Below are 25,928 nucleotides of genomic sequence, written 5' to 3'. Positions count from 1 at the left end.
ACATTTCGATCGATGCGGTTTTCTCGAAAGGCTATATCAGGTGCGCCTATCTTAGCATCCGCGACACACGCAAGTCTGCTCCTGACGCGTCGAAGCACGCTTTCTCGAAAAACAGTTTTTTTTTTCCCGACTCCCTCAACCTCCCGTCCCCTGCTCACCTCCCTCGCACTCTACGTAGCCTTTCCCAGCAAATGAAGCTCTGGCTGCCTGCCTGCCTGCCTCCTTGCCAGCATGCATGCAATGAACCTGTGCACTGATTTCGACTCGCCGCGCAGCGCATTAGAGCGTTCGTTTTTAGCGTATCGGGTTCGCCCATCTTTATTCGCCTCCGCGCTATCAATCATGCGGCATAAACATTTCTCCCCTCGCGCTGCCTCTGCGCCAAACAGCCCCGTGCGAGCGCGGCAGTTTTGCCTTGGAAGTCAAAATGCTCGAGTGTAGGCGTGTATATTTCGCGAATGCGCCCGACTGAGCGCGCGCGCGCGCGCTCGCTAGCGCGCTGGCGGCGGCAAGTGTTTTTTATGCTAATTAGTGCCCGTCGCGCAATTACTCAAGTCGGACGCAGCGGGGCGATTTGCGATCGGCTGGAACGGAAGGCGGGGCCCCGGCGAAGCGGGAGGCGAGGCTACGGGCACCGCGAAGCTGCCTGCCCGCGTTGCCTCCTATATGGTGTTTTTTCTCCTGCTTTCGCTCGTTTCCCACAGCCCGACCGCTCTCGGTCTCCGAAGCTACGCAAGCCGTTTCTCCCTCGTTTTACAACCTTCGCCGTGTTCGCGTACGCATCGATTTAGATTAGTTCGACAGTGAGCATACTGCTCGCTCCAGCGGAGAACATGAGACAGTTACATAGATTACGTCCTGGGCCCGGTGCCAGCGGTTTGATCGCAAGGCTACACCTGCCGCCCCGTTCTTCGGGCGAGTTGCTACGAGGCGCGACTTCTTTGTATACGCTTCGCGTTGGCACCGGGACGGCAACGTAAGAGCGGTGGCCAGTGAATTTGTCAGCCGCCGGTGATAAGTTCGCTCAGTTAGTTCCGGTCCAACGTGGTTACGTGTGGAGGAAGGCGAGTTAATGCGGGTGTACAGATGTGTCTCACAGACGCGTCTGTGCGCACTTACACCGCGATGGTCACATCGTGCATGTAAATGTCACTGGGGGAACCTGTGCTCACATCATTGTGATAGTAGCGATGGTGGCGCTTTTATCTCGGAAAGTGTATCGCCTGGGAGTCTCTTAGAAGTATGGTGGCCCTTTTGGAAAATAACGAACGTTAAACTTAACCAAATACCTCTTTTCCGCAATCCCACGCAACAGGAGTTGCCTTTCGCAATAGCAGCAATATGGATACTCCGAAGTTACCTGCACTATAAGAAATCAAAAATAAGTAGTGTGTTTGAAGAGGAAGGGCAGGAAGGGGAAGTGGAGGGCAGGGAGGCGGCTGGACATTCTTATTATATCAACTTCTTTTCTAGGAGTAGATGCCGGTCTCAAAAATTAACTACAGTTCAAAAGCTCTCGTACTACTAGATAAAGTACGTTCACTCTGCCTTCGCCTTTAGTAACAGCGAACGTATTCCATTGGTGAACACGCGATCTCTCGAAGATGCCCCAAAACTTGCAGGAGCGCGCAGGCATGTAGGAGCGCTTTTGTTCTTAAGGAGGTTCTCGGTTCTTATATAGCCGAGAAAGAACATGTTCCGTCCTAAACAGTCAAGCTGGAACGTAAGCAGACGCGGTTAAAATTCTACAGGCGAAGCTACGCCGCTTGACAGCGCAGGGTGCCCATTTGTCACGGAGCCCATAGCGACCACAATGACTAGGAATGGTTTCATTGATAAGCTAACTCAAGATAAGATAATTTCCTACGCTAATCACACTATACAAATCTTAGGTAGCTGTTACTTTAAACTATAGGGTTTAACGCCGCACATCTACACAGTGGATATTATGAAGAGCGCAGACGATAGGAGAGCAAAGATGGAACACTTGCTCTTTCTTTCTTTCTTTCTTTCTTTCTTTCTTTCTTTCTTTCTTTCTTTCTTTCTTTCTTTCTTTCTTTATTTATTTATTTATTTATTTATTTATTTATTTATTTATTTATTTATTTATTTCTTGCAGTTGTCCTGCGCCGTACACTGCTCGCCATGGTATTCACAAACCAACTAGCGCAATTTCGTACTCTCGAGCGCAGTGGGGTTATAATGCACGCCGGCTCCGGATTAATTTTTTGACCTCACTGGTTTCTATACCATGCACACAAACAAAGCGCTGTACAAGAGCATTTTTCTTTTCTATTCATTTTTTCTGCTTCTTTTTGCATTATGCCACCATCCGAATGCGACTGCTGCGGTGGCCGGCAATCGAACCCGCGACCTCTTGCTCAGCAGTAGAACACCGTAGCCTCTGCATGAGCCAACGGGGCGGGTTAGCTCTGGTACCGTACAAATTGAGGGGTGGGGAAGGCGACGTGAGAACCCCTCCCCTTCCCCCTTTCTGACCCGTGGTCTACTAAACTCGCAAGATTCTCGTGAAGGTGAGCGGCTGTGCTACGCTCATCGTCCCGAGCTTCGGGAAGCCAGCTTCGGAGAAACATGAACTGTATCCCGGCAACCGATAAGTCGGCCCACGACAAATCTTGTCGCTCGTAGTGGTGGCGGTGGTGAAAAGCCTTTATTGCAGTAATGAGAGGAGTGAGCCCCATAGTGGGGCGCTACATACTAGGCGGAGCCTCTAGTCCAGTATCCCATTGGTCGAAGCCACCAGCTTGGCTCTCTGAACCAAGGCCTTCTGGGCCTGAATGTCTGAGCAACCAAGCAGGGCCGCCTCGCGGCTTCTCAGGTAAAAGCAGATTTGTTGAATGATGATGGGCCGATCGTACTATAAAAACTGGTCACCCTGTATACGCAATGCCTCATGACCTCGAGCTTACCGGAATCTTGGAAGAACGCCAATGTAATCTTAATCCATAAGAAAGGGAACGCCAAAGACTTGAAAAAGTATAGACCGATCAGCTATACTGTCCGTTGCCTACAAAGTATTTACTAAGGTAATCGTAAATAGAATCAGGGACACCTTAGACTTCTGTCAACCAAAGGACCAGGCAGGATTTCGCAAAGGCTACTCAACAATAGACCATATTCACATTATCAATCAGGTGATAGAGAAGTGTGCGGAATATAGCCAACCCTTATATATAGCTTTCATTGATTGCGAGAAAGCGTTTGATTCAGTCGATAACTCAGCAGTCGTGCAGGCATACGGAATCAGGGTGTAGATGAGCTGTATGTAAAAACACTGAAAGATATCTATAGCGGCTCCACAGCCACCGTAGTCCTCCATAAAGAAAGCAACAAAATCCCAATAAATAAGGGCGTCAGACAGGGACATGCGATCTCTCCAATGCTATTCACAGCGTGTTTACAAGTGGTATTCAGAGACCTGGATCGGGAAGAATTGGGGATAAGAGTTAATGGAGAATACCTTAGCAACTTGCGATTCGCTGATGATATTGCCTTGTTTAGTAACTCAGGGGACCAATTGCAATGCATGCTCACTGACCTGGACAGGCAAAGCAGAAGGGTGGGTCTAAAAATTAATCTGCAGAAAACTAAAGTAATGTTTAACAGTCTCGGAAGAGAATAGCAGTTTACGATAGGTATCGAGGCACTGGAAGTGGTAAGAGAATACATCTACTGAGGGCAGGTAGTGACCGCGGATCAGGATCATGTGACTGAAGTAATCAGAAGAATAAGAATGGGCTGGGGTGCGTTTGGCAGGCATTCTCAGATCATGAACAGCAGGTTGCCATTATCCCTCAAAAGAAAAGTGCATAGCAGCTGTGTCTTACCAGTACTCACCTACGGGGCAGAAACCTGGAGGCTTGCGAAAAAGGTTCTACTTAAATTGAGGACGACGCAACGAGCTATGGAAAGAAGAATGATGGGTGTAACGTTAAGGGATAAGAAAAGAGCAGTTTGGGTGAGGGAACAAGCGTGAGATAATGACATCTTAGTTGAAATCAAGAAAAAAAATGGGCATGGGCAGGATATGTAATGAGGAGGGAAGATAACCGATGGTCATTAAAGGTTACGGATTGGATTCTAAGGTAAGGGAAGCGTAGCAGGGGGCGGCAGAAAGTTAGGTGGACGGATGATATTAAGAAGCTTGCAGGCACAACATGGCCACAATTATCACATGACCGAGGTAGTTGGAGAAGTATGGGCGAGGCCTTTGCCCTGCAGTAGGCGTAACCAGTATGAAGAAGAAGAAGAAGAAGAAGAAGAAGAAGAAGAAGAAGAAGGTGGTGGTGGTGGTGGTGGTGGTGGTGGTGGTGGTGGTGGTGGTGGTGGTGGTGATGATGATGATGATGATGCCGACGACGACGACGACGACGATGACACTGACAGGCCGAGGCCATGTTGTAGGTATCGGCTACCTCCCCACAATGCTGGCACCTGCCACTGACCACAGGGCCAAATGTTTCATGATAACGGGACAGAGGAGCATGTTAGTAAAAAGTATCAGGAGGACGCGTTCTTTCGCCTTTCCCAAACTTTTAGCCAGGGTGGGATATTCGCGGTGACTAGCCTTATATAATAGTCAGCAATTTCTGTGGAGTTCGCCGAAACTTTTGACAGATCCTGTACAGCGCTGAGCGGCATCAAACCTATTTGGCATAAAACACGAGCGGTGGAACCCATGCACCTTTAGACATGTGATGTTCGGAAAACGAGAAACGCTAACAGCTTGAGGACGAGATGGATATAGCCTTTTCAGTGTACGTCTAGCTTCGCTCCTGCCTTTCTTAAGATTTTAATTCTGATACTGAAAACTACACCGGTTGGATGACCGGCAATAAATTTGAAGAGACATTGCTGCAGTTCCTGCACAATGCAGAGTTGGAAGCTTTTATTTGATTTTCTTTTATGTCCCATATTTCTTACGGCCAGTCCTCCCGGCATAAGATAGAGGGAGAGACGGAAGGCGAGGAGGATAACCATAGTAAACAATCTGGTTTGCTACCCTACACTCTGGGACCCTACATTGAGGGTTATTCTACCCAACGCTAGGAGGGCTACGTAGAAAGATAAGAAAATCGAGAACATACACACATGATCACAGCCACTCATAGCCCAGCCATTCATAGCGCAGCATAACAGTCAACACTATGCACAGTGCAAAAGTCGCTTGTGCAGGAGCCTTAATCATACTCAAACCTCCTATAAGCATTTCACATTTTCACATGAGTTTGAGCTTCACCTAAAATAAGCGCACTAGGTCAACAGATTTAAATGCTCATTGTTTCAAATGCGTGATGCTGACTCTTCCGCAAGTCCCGTGCGGTCGCGTGCAGGGCCGATCCCTCGATCATTTCGCTTTAGACCCTTATCGCAACTTCCTGACGTTAGCTCGGTGGTAGCCTTCCAGCTAGGCGTGGCCTGGCGCCTTAAAACCAGTGCGCCAAATACTGCAGCTGCTCATGCATACGACTTCCCAAGAGGAACTGGCTCGACTGTCCTACGTAGCGATGCGTGCGCGGTTTTAAGCCGCGTAACCGCCGACAACGCGTTCCGATTCGACGAACACGGAATCGGCAAGGCGGCAACACCTATACGAGCGCTAATGCGAAGCACCAGTATTATCATTCATACGCACGCTCCACCGTAGCCCAAACATCACTCATAAGCATACTATTCATCTTGCGTTCATGCGTACAATGTATTGAACAGCATCCACATGCACCAAAGGTAACACTCAGCGTTTCTCATTTAGAAGTCGAAGCGGTACACGTTGCTGTCAGGACGCACAATTTTAATGCGCTCATGTGCCAGCTACGCTCAGGACATGCCTTCTCGTTTTCTTTTGTTTTTGCATATTAACTTTTAAGTTACATTAGGGCCGGCTGTCCCAACACACCGTTGTATTTAACAAATTGACGCTACCCTTTTCCTCAAACAATAAATGCCCATAACTAAGCCCAAACACTTATACCAAGCTCAGAAAAAAAAAAAACGTTAAAGGTAAGCAAAACCAAAAATAAGGCGAACCACGAGGAGACTTCCCGTATGTACCCGTGTAAGGGTAATTAATGCAAACTAATTAGTACACTGCTCAATAATAGATATTTCTACGCACGTACAGACACGAATGTCATATTGTTCAATGAAACGCGAAAAGCAAATATTGCTGCCAGATATTTTATCCTGCAAGAACGTTTGCTTGATTTATTTTTTCCTTGAGAATTTTGTCAGCCGAGATTCGCCTATACCTTGAAAGCGGGCGTCGCCTGGATTGTGCAAGGATTCGAGAACAAAGCTTTCAAGCGTATAACGACGCGCTATGCAGCGCTGGCGGCAACACTTGTCTCGTGATCTTTCTTGTTATTCGCGCGATCATTCTCCCGTGCTGCGAAGCCCGTGAACCCCAGCGTGAAAGTGCGCGAGGACGTTTTTGTCTTGTTGCGGATGCGTACAGTGGCGTAGGCACGATAGATGGCGCCAGCGGATTAGGGAAACCGAATGTTTGATTCTGTCGGCGCAAACTGATGTGACCAAAACTTGTCGGATAACAAAGAAGCTTGAAAACAAGCTGAATACCGCGAGATGAATTATCGAAGGGAAAATTGATCGCAGCAACGTTTGAAGGTGCACCGAAGTGAGTTTAACCTTAAGGCTGATAAAGTATGTTTTCGAAACTCTCATCATCGTTAATTTGGCGCTAACATGTTAGTTATTGCAAGATAAAATAATATTGTTCAGTTCAGTTTTTTTTATTTTTTTATTTCGTGCCCGAATCTCAGCACCGGTACTTCAGTGTGACGTCACTTATTTAAAAGTATTTTCTCTTACATGGGCCGCTTGCTAAGCTCGCTAAGCTCTGTGTTTGATCATTTTAGCATACAATGCATTCAATCTTTATCGATATAGAAAAATTAACTGCACCCGAGAAGACGCCGTCGAAATCTGTGACGTCACGGCGAATTGGGGCGGAAACTTCAAGGCGACTTCGGCGCTCGTCTTTCGTTTTTGAGACTTCCCCGGCTTACCTTTTCTGGCTTACCAGGATGAAAACGACGTTTTTATTTGTACTCTAGCAGTGTAATTTACTAATGCTGCTCAATTTATTTTTCCCCCTGTTTGTTGTCCCGTTAACTGACAGAAAGATTGGAAAGCTAGCTGTGGTAGAGGGTAACTTTTATAGTTTAGATTAACAGAAAGTGGTGTTGAATAAGTCACGTAATGCTTAAGATAGATAACCAACAGGTAGCGCAGACCCACGTAAGCTAATTCGATGGAAGTACCGGAGGATTACAGGCGACAGCGCAGTTGACATACCGGTCGTCAATGCTTGCATTCGCGAGCATCTTAAAGATCGCGCCAAAGTTCTCAGGGCGCATCTAGTCATGCCAGCAACTCGTAACAGTGTCGACAGCGTTTGTAACGAAGGTGGTGGAATGCTTGAACAAAATCTAAAATCTGGCATTCGTTCAGCGGCGTTCTACGCAGCGATAGACTACAACCATCGCAGCGTTCTGTGGAATCTCACGCGAGCGCGGTGTAACATGCCCGCCGCTATGCCACGCCTATGTAAATAAACGCAGATTTAAGACGCATGTTCGCATAACTCAGTTCCCCGACTCAGCCCAAGCTGCCGTTGTCGCATCCCCAAACGCGAGACAAGGACTCACGCTGGTTCGCTGTTTGCTTATACGCGATGGGAGACGCTGTTCGTTAACATCGCAACGCACCAGGTGGCTGGCTACCTGATTGATGCGAAGTCCGCCACTCCTATACACGTGTATATTGCTTCGAGGGTCTATAAGGTTGGTTTCTGGCCCGCAGTAAGAAAAGCAAGCAACATTAAAGAAACCTCACATTATCACCCTCGCTGTGCGCCTCCTTCGGCGAAAAGCTGTTGACTCTGGAGCCGAGCGCGCGCCGCTCTGATTTAATGCTCCGCGCGGGATTCGATCCACGGGGCCCTTCGGTCCCCTCGTTACGTCCTATAATGCCAGCGCGTAGGCTTGACTCTCGGGCGTCGTCTCGTTTCCTGAGCTGCGAAGAAAGAAAGAAAGAAAGAAAGAAAGAAAGGGTAGACGCGTAATACTCACAATGAGTCGAACCAAGGGCCACAGCGTGGTGAGCCGTTTCTTTCTCACACCGTCGCTGACCGCCGCGCAGTATCCGCACTCCTCGCGCAGCCCCTCTCCCTTCTTCCATACCCTCGCAATTATTTATCGGGCTGCATTTGCGGTTAATTTCCCCTGCGCTTCCGCGATTAAATACCGATAAGGAAGTGCGCGCGCGTGCGTATACTGACTCGCTCGCCTTCCTCCTTTCCTACCTTCTTTCTTTTTCCTTCTTTTCATCCTCGTTCCCGCGGTACCTCTCGCCACGACGACGCCAATGAATACCGCGCGAGTCTGATGAAGCCCCGCTCGCCCCGGCGATCGCAATGAGATCGCCTAGCGCCCCTAATCGAACTTTACAACGCTTACACGAACGCGTCGTCGTTTTCCGCCGTGATGTATAGAGCTCATTTCTTCGGCGATCGAGCGACCCCCTCGGTCCGCACTCGCGCGCATACAGCCAAGCCTGCGCGCTCGCTCGCGCGGACACTCACTGCAGCTGCGGGCAGGACGTCTCGCGATCGCTCTTGTTTTCATTGTGGTCGAAGCCCTCGCTACCGTCTCTGTATCCGTATCCAACCCTCACCGCCTTCACTGCACCGCCTCTGTCCCCTTCCAATCGTGCTTTCCTTTTTTTTTTCTTTTTCTTCGTGATGACGACGATGTCTAATTGTGGGGCTACAGTTTGTGGCCCCGTATGCTTGCCGGACGGAGGGAAGGCAGAAGGAAAAAAAATAGAATAAACGAGATACAACGTGGAGATGTTGCAATCGAGTCGAAATTGCCAGCCAGCTCGCAGTCCAATCAGAACGGGAACGCGGTTGACTGTTCTTTCGTGGCTCGGTCAGAAGAGTTTCGTTGAACGCGCGGTCTCTCTCACACGACGTCGTATTGCGGGCGTTCTGTGTGGAAAGCGATCCCTATCGCCTCTGAGAAATGTGCGCCCTTTCTTTCTGCTGAAAGGTGTCTTTTTCTTTTCTCCCTCCTAGAGCTCAAACGATATCTACGTTTCTTGAGATTCAGCGTGTCTGTACGTTTGTATATAGTCCCTGCGTGCGTGCGTGGGTGCGTGCGTGCGTAGGTATACTTGCTTGCTCAGCTGCTCGGTTGTGTCTGTGCTTCACTTGCAGGTTCACGTTTATTCTCGGGCAAGAGTTTGTAGGAGGCGGAGCATCCTTTACGGTGTGCAGAGGCGACGCATGCTGCACTGTGCCTCTCGTCGTTCGCACTTCGATTCCCGTAAAAGTCATTCGCGGCCTGTCTGCGACGTTTGACATTTGAAGGAATAACCTTTTTTTTTTGGTTCTTTGAACGTGCTCGTAAAAGAACGCCGAAAATTCCTGAAGATGTTTTCCTCCCATTCACTCACTTTCGTTGCTACCTGGCTCATTGTGAAGAAAACCGAGACACGCCAATGACGTACTTGGGTCTTTCTTTTTTATTCGAGCGAGCTTGCCGTTTCCGCAAAGCTATTAACACCTCTCGAGAACAGGGCTGATTACAGGAAGAAAATAAATTGGACATGCGGGTTAATGCGTTCGTGACGGTCGGCGCTATACAAAGGGCCGCCTCTCTTGCGGCAAGAAAGAAGTAAGGAAGCCTTTATCCCTCGTTGACTAAGTGTGTATCGCCGCCCGAAACGTGTGCGCATGATCTGATAAGAGTTACTTGAAATGTGCCTGTCATCAAGGCGGTAGGCATTTCGGCGCGCGGCAGCAGTGCCCGTTGATTTAACGCCTCGATCTGCAACGAGAAATGGTAGTTTGCGCGTTATGTGCCACGCCTTCTTCTATATACCAGTGTTCTATCGCGCGCAGTTATTTTGTTCTCGAGAATCACCTACGCGAATTGTAAGCCCCCCGTCTCCCCATACCCTTTCTTTCAAATGCCTGAAACTTAAGCGCTCGTTGTTGGCTATAATGTTATGCGCCTGCACTGGGAACCGTCGACGAGTAAATCCCACGAATGATGCGCACTTACGAGCTGAGCGACAACGCACTAATTTATACGTTCGCTCTGTGCTTGTTGTCACCTCTGCCTGCAATGCGCTGCACTATGCATGATTCATGTGGCTACTTCGCCGTCATGTTGAAAGACATGGTCGAACACCACGCTTATCTCGAGGTGTCACCTCGCCTTCCCTTTCTTTTTCTTTCTTTTTTTAAACTCTATGTAGCAGTACAAATCGGGTGTGGTGCCTGGGCTTGTGGTACGCGAACTCAGTTACCTCGATAAACATAGATAGATGCGATGCAAAGGCACGGAAAGACATCGCTATCAACTAGTGGACATGCAACTATATACCTCGCCCCAGGGTAAGGGCATGCATGAAGAAGGGTAGACCAAAAAGAAAGGCACAGTGCTGAGGCAAAAGAAAAAGGAGAGAAGGGGGGGGGGGGGAGCGTCACACCGCACGTACAGCACACTAACGTGACGCCACTGTTGCTAGACTGCAGGCCTCCCGCTTAGGAGGCGTGGTTCGGAGAGACAGTGAACCGACACCCTCCATGTAATTTTGCGCCGTGCGTATAATATAGTCTAACGCCTCGTGAAAGATCGCTTGAAAATTGGTGGGCATACCGATCGGCTACGGCTTGACTCAAAGCAACGTGACCAGTGTGCCATGAAGTACGGTGCTGTGTAAAACACCGCCTTCTACACCGGCTTGCGTCCTTTATTTTCTATTTCTCTTTCTCTTTTAATATGCTTCTACGCGGTTCCATTTTTGTCCCTTATTTTCTTTTTCTTTTTTTTTTTCTTCACGCAGTGACCAACCGAAAGGAACAGAAGGTGTCCTTTGCAGCTGGATAAGGCTCTGCATCCGATGGGGTGAGTGAACCTGAACCTTTGCAGGAGCGGTTAAGGCCAGCTTTTCTGAAAAGAAAATGAAGAAACGGGAGCTTCCGTTTCAAATCGCGCGTGAAACGGACGTGAAAGTACTCCTAAGGTGACAGCTTTGTAAGACGCGCTTGTAGAGCGAAGTGTCCGGCGATTATGAGCGTGGGGCACGATGAGACCTTCCTTAAGCGTACGGGAAGAAACAGCCTTTTCTTTTTCTTTTATTTATTTATTTTTTACGACAACCACGAGCTTTGAATCCTAGTGCAGCGGTACTAGATTCAATATCACCACCACTAAAGGACCGTGCTACCGGGACCACTCGCCACATGAATATTAATTAGGCTTTTTCGTGTCACACAGCGAAACCGCTTCACGTTCCTCCTCAAACGTAACACTTTTTAGAGCCAAACACCTGTTTGCGAAAAGAAAAAAATAAAGCTTTTTCCCCTATCCTCTTACACATACACTTTCTTCCCCTCCCCCCCCCCCCCTTTTTTTTTCGTCGATTTCTACGTTCCGTTGATCCTAGATGTCCTCTAAGGCGTTCGCCCTGCTGGGACATGCTAACGCGGAGCAAATGTCTCGCCAGACTAGCAAATGAGCGAGCTTCGCGTATCGAAGTGAAGGACACATTTGCGACGAACGGCCTGGTACGAAGCCCCGCGATCCCCGCGTTGATTCAGAGCCGATCTGGAAACAAGACGAAGGAATGCTTTGACGTAAATCGCAAACCGCATGACATTCAGTGCAGAATGAGTCGTCACAGGCTCCGTTTCTGGGTTAAAGCCTTGCCTTTTCGCATTCACCATTTCGGCATCACAGGTAAAGTGCTTCGTGCATAAACGTGTAAGCTATATATATATATATATATATATATATATATATATATATATATATATATATATATATATATATATATATATATATATATGATGAGTCTGTACTTCACTCAACGCAATAACTTTTGATCTTTTGAATGGGCTTGGGGACTTGGCTTCATATAGACAGCACTGAGTGCCAACGCCTCAGCTCCGATTGCATACATGTGTGTGGGATCGAAATCACGCGCTCGTATTTACCTCATCTGATAGGGATCGCTGCCCTTATCGGTGTCGGCCAATTTGCCCTTACGCTACTGGTGCGTCATCAACTCATCCGAGTGTCTGCGCGTGAATATACGCTCCTATAGCCTCGTGGATACGCGAGCGGCGAGAATCACATCAGAGTATCACATGAGGTTGCGGGTTCGAGGCATTTCCTGGGAAAAAAAACCATTTCTGCGCAAGCAAGCTGCACCAGAATGTCGACGTCCTGCGGAGTTGCCCGGGGAACTGCGCGGCCGCACACTACGAGTTACGCTCTACGTTTTACTTCTCACAGACCAGCTATACCCTGGAGGAGCGGTTAACGGATGGGGTGCCCCGATAACAACGCCACAAGTGTCCTGGCACCGTTCTATCGATGCACCTTGGCTGAGTCCACCCACGACACACACCGGGATGTGCGATAGCTCTCAAACGTGCGTGAAGGAAGATACGCGAAAAACAATTATTTAAAGGGGGGGGGAGGCGAAGGGGGGAGGCGAAGGGGGAGAGGGGAAGGGGGAGGGAGGGGGAAGGAAAGATGCTGGTATTCTCAATTTCTCGCTCTCGTAGTGGAGCGTACCACTCCAGTGCCGTACAACGTCCCCGTTGAGGAAACCTCGTACCCGTAACATGACGGGGTTGACGCGTAACGTTTCACCTGCCTGGCGTGTAAAAACGTACACGCACACAAACACGCAAGAAAAAGAAAACAGAATCTGGCCGAGTTCTTCCTTTCATTACTGCTTTACCGCGACAGCTGTTAGAAGCTCGGAACTGGCTTCACAGCGTCTCCTCCTCCGTCTGTCCAAACATATCCGTTACGCTGTCATCGCGCCGTGTTGTCAGGCCACACCTCTTCATCTTCAGCTTCAGAGAGAGTAACAGTGCAAGAACTAGACAAGGGCAGATGAGGCTTGTGTGTGTCGTGTTTTCTGTGTCTCGCTTCCCCATTTTCATTCTTTCCCTTCTTTTCCTATTTATTTATTTATTTATTTATTTATTTATTTATTTATTTATTTATTTATTTGAGATAATGTAGTTGTATATGCGCTGTAATGGACGAAGGCGATGCTGTGGACATCGCAAAAAAGTTGTCATTTTTCTTGTCGTAGTTGCCTTTTAAATACGGAACTGAGGAGTTATTCTTATCATAAACAGAACAGAACAGAGAAGTTATTCTTGAACGATGCCATTGATTAATGGATCATCATCGTCATATGACCACATGTGTCCGCTCTGAGGAAGCATCACTACGACAGTAAATTAATTCTCAAGTTGAAAAATTGCTGAAGTCTGCAAATTCTACCTCATCCACGCACAAAAATAATAAATTAATAAAATATTCTTGCACCGAAGTTCAAGTTTCTCTCTTGCGTTTGGCATTTCGCTCAGTACACAGAAAAAGATATTACGTGCGTCATGTATGTGTCAGGTGTTCTTTGTCTGTTTGAATAAACTGCTAGAAAAAATGCCCGTGTATACCTTACAGCCGCTTTCTTTCTCTCTCTCTCTTCTTTTTTTTTGTTTTCGATTTTTTGTGACGTGCGATTTTCAGATGAGTTTCTCAAGCTGACGGCGATTGCCAGCACGAAAAGTCGGAATATCCAAGTAGTTAATAATACGATATTCATTATTTAACTTCCTAATTATTCAGTTTAGCGGGACACGTTGTGACAAAAAAGTGAAGACGAGCATTAGTGAAGTCGCGTTGCCTTAGCACAAATCGCAAGACAAGCACCACTTTCGAGTTGTCCAGCCTTAAATTCCGTTGCGAAATACAATGGCGCTCCAGTTGACAGTTTCTCGAGAGCTGGCGCGAAGCAGTAAGGAACGACTTCCACTGGAACGCCAATGCGTTCTCAGTGCGTTCTTTGAACCGATTTGGAGCACGTAGAGGGCGAGAGAGAGAGGGATGTAAGGGAGGCAGGGATGTTAACCAGTCAAGAGTACGGCTGGCTACCCTACACTGGGAGTAGGGAGAAGGGGAAGAGAGAGAAGGGAGAGGTTGAGAGAGAGAGAGAGAGTATAGAGGCGTGTACGGAGAGTACTGGATTCAAAGCCGCTCGCATATCTGGAAAGTGGTGCTAGGCTTCCTATCGGCGGCAGTATAGAGTTCCGGTCGCCGTGCCGAATTCCCTAGCGTTAACTATTCATTCGGATTTCTGCAGAGCATTTCGTTGTAGCTGGGCTTCGAGTTGACATTTGCAAAATGTGCCCTCGAGTGAAGGATTTAAAAAAAGTTAATCAGTCAGTTTCTTTTCTTCTTTTTGTTACGTAGCCACCTGGGAATTGCTAGTTGTCGTGCAATTAATGTCCGTTTATTCGGGTAATCGGCCTGAAGAGAGCGAGAGAGAGATAAATAAAAGGGGAAGATAGATAGGGAGGTTAGCCAGTGAAAGTACCGGCTGGCTACCCTGTGCTAGGGAAAGTAGTAAAGGGAACAAAAGGAGAAAGAAAAAAGGAAACAGAAAAATTCACACAGTAGCGCGATGCTACGCGCTACAACATTCAAAGGCGGTCTCACAATTCGCCAGCCCTCAAGAACTTCAGCAAATCCCTTAAGGCATTGAGTGCCCTAACCCGTCTGGACAAGTGCCCTAGAACGTTTTTCATCTGTAAAGGGCCGACTGTCCAGTTTTTTCAAGTGCGGTCACGAGCACTTTTCTTGGCTCATTGTAACGTGGACAGTCACAGTGCTCGATCGTCTCCTCGCAGCCGCAGGTGACACATGTAGGGCTGTCGGCGATTCCAATGCGGAAGGAATAGAGTTCGTGAATGCCACGCCGAGCCACAGGCGGTATAGAAGTGTTCCTTCCGCTCGTGGTAACCCTGGTGGCATACAAATAAATGCCATGCGATTTGTAAAATCTTGTTCGAAAAAAAAAAAAAGAACGGCAACAAGACACCCGGTAAAAAAAAAAAAAAACGTGATCGTTCCTAGTTGATTTACGAGCAGAACATGGCCATCTGTCGCAAAACGCCGCTCGCTATGCGTGAACTTTACATAGCTGCGGAGCTTGTGATTCCGAGAAATGAAGCGAAAATATTGTTGCTGATATCGTCATAATATGTGCGCACTTTTTGTTTTGACGTACGCATTCGCTGAAGAGCTGTAACCTTCGCGATCATAAGTCCTGCCGTTATTTCTTTTTATTCATCTCTTTATTTTTAGGGGGGGGGGGGGGGGGTTATGCACCGAGAAAGCAGTCAGTATCGTTAAAACGCTGCCGAACAAAATGTTTAATCTTTAAATGAGAGTGAGGGCGGACAGTACAAGGTAAAGCATTTTTCTTGTCTATTCTTCCTTCTTTTTTTTTCTTATTAAAGCTGTACCTGATCTGGCATTGTAAGAAAACGTTAGATATGGCATTTCACATACAAAAAAACATACCGAATAAAGAAAACGTTGTTTTCGCCACTTCTGAGTCCTACTAACAAAAGAGGCATTTCTAAAGGTCGGCGATCCAGCGTTAATGTGGGCTTTAAAGGTTAATATAACTTCATTCTCGGTAAGAAAAATACGCATGCGTTGCAGAAAATATTCGATATGCAAAGAAAAATGCCGCGTACTTTAACGGAAGAGATTTTTCTGGCTGTCAAAACAGGAAAATGGATTAGTATTTGGTCAACTTCAATAGACTTTGTTTTTTTGTAGGCTTTCTTGAGCTATACTGATGTGGTACACGATGGAGATATTTTCATGTCTATTCTTTCATGTCGCACGTTCATCGTTTAGCATTCCGTCAGATAATAATAAAAATATATATATTTCTCGATGCGCATACTAGCATTTCAAGCATGCTCCGACAGCGAATGTTGATGTTTCTTACGGCTGGGCTAAGAGACGGCACGTTAATACTAACATGAAATGGCGTCATTGTGATAGAGACCTTAAATGTTTGCATGAATATACCAACCAGCGTGAGGAGATGCATGCTAGAAATATTCGTTAATATTTCGTGGTCATTCCAAACGTCCGTTATACGGAGCGTCTTTTGGAGGCCAACGAATATTTTGTCTGAAAGAAAAGAAAAACCATGCAGCGTTTCGTGAGGCGCATATTCATAGGCTGTATACTCAGATGCAGAAAAACGCGGTACTAAGAGCAACGCACAGTTTTCGCGTGTTACGACGGACTTTGCGATTTCTCAAAATGACATTTCTTGCGCAAAATCATCCAGACACCTAAGCATTGGTGCAACCATATCCACAAACTTCACTGCATTGGAGACTGTGTCGGGAAGCAACACGCACGTACGAAACACGCGCGCTCTCGCGTGCACCAAGTCGCTGTGACGTCACGGACTCACGTAGGTAAAAGAAGGCCACATTGCATTTTTGATGGAATAAAATGCTCAACTGTTGTGATAAACTTTCCGGTGCTAGAAACGAGTCTAATACGAGAAGATACTTTGAACTTAGCGATGTCGCACTGACACCCAAAAGCTGAGGTTTAGGTGCGACATTGAAGAAAACCAACGTCTTTTTCTTTCGTTTTCCCGCTACCATAACAAAAACCTTTTCCCGCCAGATTTATTCAGATAACGTTTTAGAATCACACTTTGCCAAATTAATATTTGCGTTACTTTTGGTCCCAGCATACTTTATCCGCGCTATTCAGGGGAAGTAAAGGGGGATTATAAATATGCGGTGCAAGATAAGATTTTACTACATACGGTCTTGGGTGGTCAAACCTCTGAAACCGAACATAGTAGGTCCTATAATTGTCTTGCACCGTGCTATTATTTTATATTTCTTTTTTTTTTCTCTCTTTGGAAAGCTTGGCTGGCACTAGCTGGGTACGGGGTATAATGTCCCTTCGATTCCCGGGAACTCACGCAGCGTATAAGCGCAGGCATTCTGCTAACAATGATGCGCTCAAGAGGCCTGCACAGCAAGGCGCGCTCAGACGTTATCCATTCTCGTATCGGTCACGTTCCGCCCCGTGGCTGAGATGGCGCGAGCTGTCCGCGCCGGGAAGCGCGTTACACAAGGCAGGTGTAAATGTTAGGAAAAGGAACATAACGAAAGAACGCGGGGCGAGCCTTATTTAGAAGGCAAGAAAGATGACTGCAAAATCGTGACGCCAATAGGGACCGCGATTAGTTTATGACTTTAGGAGTGATCAATAAGGGCCTCATTAACAGCGGCCGTCGCGGCCATGGCAGTGCGTGGTCTCGGCTGTTTTTTTTTATCAGATGCTTATCGGGTCGGGAAAGCCCGCGCAGAGCGGCGCCCCGCCTGATCGCCTGCCCGCACTGATGGAACATCAACGTGGCGTTCCTCGTGGTCGGAGGGTATCTACTGCTATTCGCCGAGGCGTCGAGATCGTGCGCTTTGAAGCATTCGATGAGTTTGGGTGAAACAGCGAGCGATGATTTGAAATGTCGCACGAACTTTGGGGCAACAAAGCTTGATTTATGAGCTGCGCTGTCATGTTTATCGAGCATCATCACGCGCCCTCACTCGCGATTTCCACCCCCCCCCCCTTTTTTTTCTGAGGTTCTGCATTCCTGCTTTCAAGGCGCTACGCCAACGAGATTTCAGGTGCTTCTCTCGATTCTGGGAAAGAGAAAAAGAGGAAAGTGCTCTTTCGAAGCAACTGTCTCGATATGAACAGGCTAGCACTTAGTTTCTTGGTATTATCATATTTGTCGGTTGGCGCGGAAAACGGCTACGTTATTTCTTATTTGAGATTTTCCCCGAAGTGCCCTTTTTAAATGATAGAGGTAGCTATCTCTAAAGCTCCTGAACCGCTTTTTCATCGGAGGAAGACCACCTGAGTTGGTCCTTTCGTTATCCAACTCTATAGATATAATTTGCTAATTTTCGTCACGTTTTTGTGCAATATTCTAGATTGCCGCTGTAGACTGTGTGGGACAGCTGCTGGGTTTAGTTCGCTACGCGCTTGTCGCGTCGCAGAAGGTAAATGCGACACACGACTTTAGCGTCTAATTCTAAACATCACTAATCGTTTGATGCAGCAGGCAGTCTCATTCCGTACGGGGTGAACTGGGGTCGAGTGATAGCATTCTAGCTCTGTATGCTGCGATGAACTGCTGATACTGTCCATGCCTGTCTGTCTCCGCACATTAAAAGGAGTTGTTCTAGCAGAACAATTACCGGCGTGCTTCTGCAAGGCTAGATCCGCCTGAAGCTATAGCACCACCACCCCCACCATCGCCTCACCTAGTCTTTTGCCGTCCTCGATTGCGCTTCCCTTCTATTGGCGCCCATTCTGTAAACATAATGATCCACCTGTTATCTAACCTACGCTATAGATTACCTGCCCAGCTTCATTTCTTTCTTTTAATGTCAATTAGAATATCGGCTATCCCCGTTTGCTCGCTGATCCACACCGCTCTCTTTCTGTCTCTTAACGTTACGCCTAACATTCCTCGTTCCATCGCTCTTTGCGCGGTCCTTAACTTGTTCTCACACTTCTTTGTCAGTATCCAAGTTTTTGGCCCACATGTTAGCACCGGTAAAATGCACTGATTGTATACTTTTTTTTTTCAACGATAATGGTAAGTTTCCCGTCAGGATCTGAGAATGTCTGCCGTATGCCACTCCAATCCATTCTTATTCTTCTGTTAATTTCCTGCTTATGATCACGGTGTCCTTCGAGTAATTGGCCTAGGTAAACGTACTCCTTCAGAGACTCTATAGAGGCTGACTGACTGCGATACTGAACTCTCGTTCCCTTGCCCAGCTATTGATCATTAGCTTTGTCTTTTGCATATTAATCTTCAACCCCACTCTTACACTCTCTCTGTTAAAGTCCACAATCATTTGTTGTAACTTCTCTCCAGTGTTGCTGAACAGCACATTTTCATCTGGAAACTGAAGCTTGGTGAGATATTCGCCGATGATACTCACTCCAAAAGGCTGTTTCACATGGCGCGATTGGGGCGAAAAAAATCGTTCTGCCGCGCACGTTGCAGAGAGATTTTCGCTGACAGCTTTACTTGGGAGCGCTTACCTACTGGTTGCCTTGGTGCCTTACCTCCCACTTCATTTGCTGCTTCTGAAGCCAGTCTAGTTACGGTTTCATTAATTACCTCCATGTCATCTTCAACTCTCTACGGTAAAGCTGCATATTTGTTTGCAAATGCCAGCCTGAATTGGTCTGCTTTTACCCTTACTGCGTCTAGGTTGGCCTAAATTCCTCTGGACCAATTTTACTTCTTCTCTCTTCAAATTGAAGTGAATCCTAGCCCTCACTAACCAATGATCACTGCACTTTACCCTACCTAACACTTCTACATCCTACCTTTTGCTGGGATTGGCAGATTGGATTTCATTTCTTGTTTCCCCATTACGGCTTTTCCAGGTCTACTTTTTGTTGCTACGCTTCCTGAACAAGGTGTTCATTGTTCGCAGCTTATTCCTTTCCGCGAATTCTGCAAGCATCTCTTATCTAGCGTTCCTAGAATCGACCCCGTGGTTACCAATTGCTTGTTCACCAACCTGCTTTTTCCCCACTTTTTCCTTGAAGTCGCCCATTACTACAGTATGCTGAGTTTGCACTTTTCTCATCGCTAATTAAACATCTTCGTAAAACTGATTTATTTCATCATCATCACGAGAGGAGGTTGGAGCGTAGATTGCTTTTAATACCTCTTATTAGGCTTTATTACGGGTAGTGCTATCCTCTCATCAATGCTGTAGAATTCGTCAGTGTTGTCCGCTATGTCCTTATGGATTAGGAATCCTACCACGTATTGCTTCTTATCTGGGAGTCTTCTATAGCACAGGATGTGGCCCGTAGTCAGTACTGTGTAAGCCTCGCCACTTCTTCTAAACTCACTAAGGCCAATGATATCTCATACAATGCCTGATAGCTCCTCAAGGAGTCCTGCTAAGCTAGCTTCACTCCAGAGAGTTCGGGTGTTAAACGTTGCCATTAGGGAGGTATAAACGTCGTATTCTTGTTCTATCCTACACCTGGACGCATTGAATGCGAGGCACTGTCAAGTTGCACACACGGCAGGAGCAGAGATGTTTAAGCACGATGAAAACAATGTGGAAGTAAAATGGGACCGCGAATAAACGGGAAATGTCATCGCGCATAATAGTTGCAGCGTGATCGGCTGCAACAATGGGCGGGACTCCATAGCGGGCGAACGGCGGAAAGAAACGTCGGCGCTCAATGCACCGCCACTAACACGTATTCAAAAATACAAATAAACTAAAGCCCGCCCGCATCCTCCATGTTTTCTGCGCGATGATGAAGGTGACAGACGCTGTCATCCGGACAGAAACTAACAGGCAGCAAAATGCGGAGAATCACGTCACGGAAACCAATTTGCTTTGAACAATAGCGACCTGAAAAAAAAAAGTACAGGAACGTTAGTAAAGGAATAATAACGATGCACGTTTCCGAGGAGCCGCATCAGTCGAAGCCCATTGTTGTGACAGACTGTTTTAGGCCGTGATGTCCAACAGAACGATGGGCGGCAAGCTTTTCGAGCTACTGAAATGTATCATTTGGATTATGGCATTCGCTTATACGGCCCCCCTCTCCTTCCCCACTTCCTTCCTAAAATAATTTTTTTTCTCTCAGTTTGTTCGTGACATTTCTGCTCTCAGCACACCTGCCGTACTCGACGCACCCCCGTGACAAACCGCCAAATTGTGCCAATGCATGTATGACGCGTTCGCACACAGGTAAGGTGCTTCCGATTGTCGCTTGTTCATCGCCGGTCAATTCTTCTTTGTCACTGTTGTACCTCTCTGACAACTACGCAGGGCTACAATCACATCTAATAACAATAAATAAAACGCAAATAATCAAAGAAGCTAAAAGCGAAGGTCCCGGTTTGCGCGTATCCATGCCGTCGTCATTGAAGTTTTTGTTGACGTGCATGGCATGTATACTGGCCCTTCCCTTTGACGACACGGAAGTCTTTCAGTAGTGGCAAAAACATAGAGCGGAGCGCGGACGCATTTCGTCTATTTCTTTTTCTACAAGGGCTCATGTGGCTTGCGATGTACAGTTGCAGCCTACGCTTCAGGGTGAAATCACGGTATCATGCTTCTCGCTGCAATATCTAGATGATCTGGCTCTGTAAAAAAAATTTTTTTTTCGTAAACATTTCTGGAGCTGGTCGCGGAGCTTTCTGCGCAGCGTTTCGGGCCTGATTTTGCGTCTTGTCCTGCGTTCCGAACGTGTAGTCTGTCTTGCGTGCAACATACAGATGTTGCATGAGGTATGAATGTAATATATACATTAGATAGATGATAGAGACACGGGGCTCATCGGCACCTCGTGACACACCCCCTGATCTCAACTCATAGGAGGCTCAGGTGGAACGATTGCCGGCTATGTATGCCAAGCGAACCTCGCATGCTGCAACACTATCACCACCACCACAACCACCTAAAAGACGGGATGCCCTGTAGACTTTCTTTTTATGCTTAATTGTTTTCTATGCTTTTCTTTGTGCGCTGAAGTTAGAATTGTGGCTGCACTTTCGTATATGCTAATCTATTGCCATCCTTCTTTATTATGATGCATAACTTCTTGTATTTCCTTTTTTTGAGTGTTTCTTAGCTCTTTGGTTATCTGAGAATATCGGCCATCATGTGTTATATGCTTATACATTATGGCCCATTGTATTATATTTAATTTCCCCACCGATAGCTATTGACTCTGAGATCAAACAGTTTCCGCAGACACTTGTGTCTCAACTTGTAAATTATTTCAAAATGTTCTTTTTAATTATGAACTACCTAACTTTGTCTTATGCACCAAAGAGACAATATATTGTGGAGGGCCGCAGCAAGTTGGTAGCAAAGCTTCATGTGAATGGGAGATCGTGAATATATATATATTTTTTTTATTTAGTACATACTGCAGACCCTTTTCAGGGTCCAAGCAGGACAGGCATATATTCTTAAAACTCAAAAGATACAGAACACAATGAAAAGAAATATACATAAAAATAAGGAGACAAATATTGCAAACTATTAAGATGTCATAACATGGTTCCAATCGGATATGGTCCGCGGAAAAAAGGAATATTTAAAACAGTCAGTTTTCGCAAAATACGGTGTCAATGAGTGAATGTGATGATGTCGGGTATAACGTGTGGTTAGAGGGGATATGTACTGTGAAGGATCCAAAGCAAACTTATGGTTAAGTAAAGAATAAAGAAATTCAAGGCGATATTTTCCTCTTCGCGTTTCAAGTGTTTCAATATTGTTAGCCGCCATGAGGTCAGTGGGGGAGTCGGTGATTTTAAATTTGGAATAGATAAACCTAACAGCTTTTCTTTGAACCCTTTCTAATTTATCTATGTTAAGTTTAGTGAATGGGTCCCAAACAACCGAAGCATACTCGAGCTTTGGCCTGATGTAAGTGTTATACGTTAGAAGTTTTATGTGAGAAGGTGAATTTCTTAGTTTATGCCTCAGAAAACACAGCTTTTTAAATGCAGAGGAGCATATGTTATCTATATGTGAGTTCCAGGAAAGACGGCTTGTGATTGTTACACCTAGATATTTGTAGCTATTAACCTGCTTTAGTGTTGATGATCCGAGTGTATACACGTGGTTAATTGGGTTCTTTTTATGTGTTATTTGCATCGAAACTGTTTTTTCAGTGTTAAGAACCATGGAAAACTCGCTGCACCAATCAAGAACATTTCGAAGACACTGGTCAAGTTCGTTTTGATCGTTAGTACACGTAATTTGACGGAAAACGACACAATCATCAGCAAACAAGCGAATATGAGTTCCTGGAGTAACCACATTAACAATATCATTTATGTAAATCTGAAAAAGCAAAGGCCCCAAGACGCTTCCTTGGGGCACCCCAGAGGTGACTGGGAGACAACTGGAGCTGCACCCATCGACTGAAACAAATTGCACTCTATTCGTGAGGTAATCTTGAATCCACGATATTAAAATGTCTGGAAGATTAATGTTTTTTAGTTTTTGAATCAGTTTTTCGTGGTGAACTTTATCAAATGCTTTGCTGAAATCCATAAATATGGTGTCTATTTGACCATTCATATCCAGTGTTTTAGCAAAGGTGTGTACTATTGTAACTAATTGTGTTATTGTAGAATAGCCCTTTCTAAACCCATGCTGAAAGTCGCTTAATATGGAGTGTTCTTCAAGAAATTTGTTAATATGTTTAGCAATAATATGTTCGAGCATTTTACAGCATGCGGAAGTTAAAGAAATAGGACGGTAATTTTGTAGTAATGTGCAGTCACCTTTTTTAAAGATGGGAACAACTCGAGCAGTCTTCCATTCAACCGGAAGTTTTGATGACAGCAGAGATTTTTTAAACAACACAAAAAGAAACTTCGCAATTATTTCGGCATAGCGTCGCAAAAATACATTGGGTAAATTATCAGGACCAGAAGAAGTTTTAGGTTTCAGTTCTAAAAGCAAAGCAAATACACCAGGGAGGCTAACAAAGTCAACCTCCGATACAGGAAAATTTGATGCGCTTTGTACAGTTTGTACACCTTCTTCAGAGAATACGCTGTGAAAAAAATAATTAAAATGGCGTGCAATGTCAATCGGATCAGTCAAAGTATCTCCCTCCGCTGTTATTTTTGAGATATGTTTCTTGCTGTCACTCAGGAAGTTCCAAAATTTACTTGAGTCATTTTTAACAAAACTGGGTAATGTTGTGTTAAAGTAGAAGTCTTTTGACTCACGAACCGCACGTTCAAGATTATTTTTAAGCGTTTCAATCTGACTTAACTGGTGGTTTTTTTTCTTAGATCTTTTTAGTTTTCGCTTCAGTTGAATAATCTTCCGCGTCATCCAAGGTGTGCGTTTGTGAACTTTTTTGCGTTTATTCGGAACAAAGGCATTTAGACAATATTGACACATTTCGACGAATCGCTCCCACAGCTTGCAGACATCGTCATTATCATCGAAGCTCGATAAACAAGTTTCCATATGATCAATCACTGCGGCATCATCAGCCCTAGAATAATCCTTGAAACAACGTACGTGACTGGCTTTTTTGTTGTGGTAAGGGGACTTAACTAAATCTATCGATACGCTTACGAGGTGATGGTCTGAAATGCCTGTTTCGACCGATACAGTATGCATAGAATATTGACGGCTAGCAAAAACTAAGTCTAGTATAGAGGAAGATGAACCTTGTACACGAGTAGGTTGATTTACAATTTGAGCTAAATCATGAGTAAGCATGACATCAAACAGAACGTCTGCATTGCTCCCAGACTTAGCACCGCCTTGTAAGCGGTACCAGCACACATCTGGCAGATTGAAGTCACCTATTAACAGTATTTTCTTATTTTGGAAATGAGACAGGTGATGTTGTAGCTTAATAAGATAGTCGGGTGCGGCATCTGGTGGCCTGTAGCAACCATACAGGATGAAAGAATGACCCCAGCAAGAAATTTTTATGCAAAGGCATTCAAGGTCAGGAACATCATATACAAGGTCGCATTCTACAGAGTCTTTTAAGAGAATGGCTACGCCACCACCCCTTGAGGTCCTGTCCTTGCGAACAACTTTATAATGAGGAGGAAATACCAGGTCATCTGCTAAGTCCTCATGTAACCAAGTTTCCGTCAGGACTGATATGTGTGGGTCGAACTCCAGCAGTTTAAGTTCAAGCGAGTCTTTCTTGTTTGCAACGCTGCGTGCGTTAATGTTAACTATTCTCAAGCTTTTTATACTAGATTGGCCCGTGTTACTATGGCAAGACAAGCTATCTGTCTTAGTGAAGAAAGAAGCTGAGGTAAATGAACCACTCACTTTATCGGTGAGCGGTTTCGCAACTGCGTACAACTTCGCGTCACGGGCCGACTTGCGCCGATCCCGTCGTTTTTTTGAACCCTCACTTTATCATTTTTTTCGCAGTCCCAAACGTAAGGAATATTATTGATATATAACTTATCAAACACCAAGGAAACCCTTTCTTTTTTATCTCGGTTCGGCTTCGCGCTATCCCATAGTTTCTTTCTTAGTTCACGAACGTTCTTTGAAAAGTCTTCGCCAATTGAATAATTTTTTCCCTTTAGTTTCTTTCCGTTCTTGAGTATCACAGTTTTATGCCTACTGTCTAAAAGCTTTAGGATTACAGGACGTGTTTTGTCAATTGCCGGTTTACCTAACCTATGTATCCGCTCAATAGGGATAGGGTCGAGTCCTAAAATATCATGAAAAATATCTTTGTTTACGGTTTCTTCAAGCGATTCATTTGTTTCCTCTTCAGTTTCTGGGATGCCATATATGATCAGATTTGACCTCCTACTATAATTTTCAAGATGCTCAAGCCTTGCTTCAAGCCTTTCAATCGTTGTACTCATACAACTAACCTGTTCTTGGCAGGACGTTACTCGGCTCTCAAGCCTGGACAGGGCATCTAATTTGTTCTCTATGTTCAGTAATCTGTTCTCTTTCATATCTTTTATGTCGACTGCAATATCATTAAGTTGTTGTAAAATTCGGGTCATGTCAGGGCCTGGGTTCGATTCAATGTCTCCGGCTAACAATAATAATTTCCTCAGACACAATGTGAAAACCTGTAGCAAGCAACAAAGCCGAGGGCACGGCAGCACCAACAGGAATAGGTCATTAGAACGAAAACATTTTCCATACTTTTTGCTCACCTGCACAAGGAAGACAAACGGATTAGTGCTCCGCATTCTGTCGATGCTGCCATGCCCAGTGGTTGCAAAACGAGCATGAATCCCATTTATAGCTTGAGTGCACTGTGATGCCCCCTGCAGTCCAGGTTCCTGGCAATCAGAACGTGTTGCCGAAGAATGATGATACGGATGCCAAGATTCCAATGCTGGTGGGCGTATTTCTTGATCGATGTCTTGATGCGTTGAAAGATGGACATGCGCAGAGAGGTTCAGCACGCTGA

General features: G+C 45.8%; 1 protein-coding gene across 3 annotated transcripts in view; it reads left to right on the top strand.

The window, feature by feature from the left end:
- LOC139056302 (zinc finger protein castor homolog 1-like) overlaps window positions 1-25,928 on the top strand; it is a 599,701-nt gene that overhangs the window by 327,232 nt on the left and 246,541 nt on the right. For all 3 annotated transcript variants that reach the window (XM_070534445.1, XM_070534447.1, XM_070534446.1), the window contains one exon: window positions 10,897-10,958. The gene's annotated coding sequence lies outside the window, so the exon portion shown is untranslated. The remainder of the gene's footprint in view (window positions 1-10,896; window positions 10,959-25,928) is intronic.

Source organism: Dermacentor albipictus, chromosome 2 (assembly GCF_038994185.2).
Source record: "Dermacentor albipictus isolate Rhodes 1998 colony chromosome 2, USDA_Dalb.pri_finalv2, whole genome shotgun sequence".
In the NCBI taxonomy this organism is placed as follows: domain Eukaryota; kingdom Metazoa; phylum Arthropoda; class Arachnida; order Ixodida; family Ixodidae; genus Dermacentor; species Dermacentor albipictus.
The sequence above is the reverse complement of the archived record's forward strand: the minus strand, read 5'-3'. Positions and strand labels throughout refer to the sequence as shown.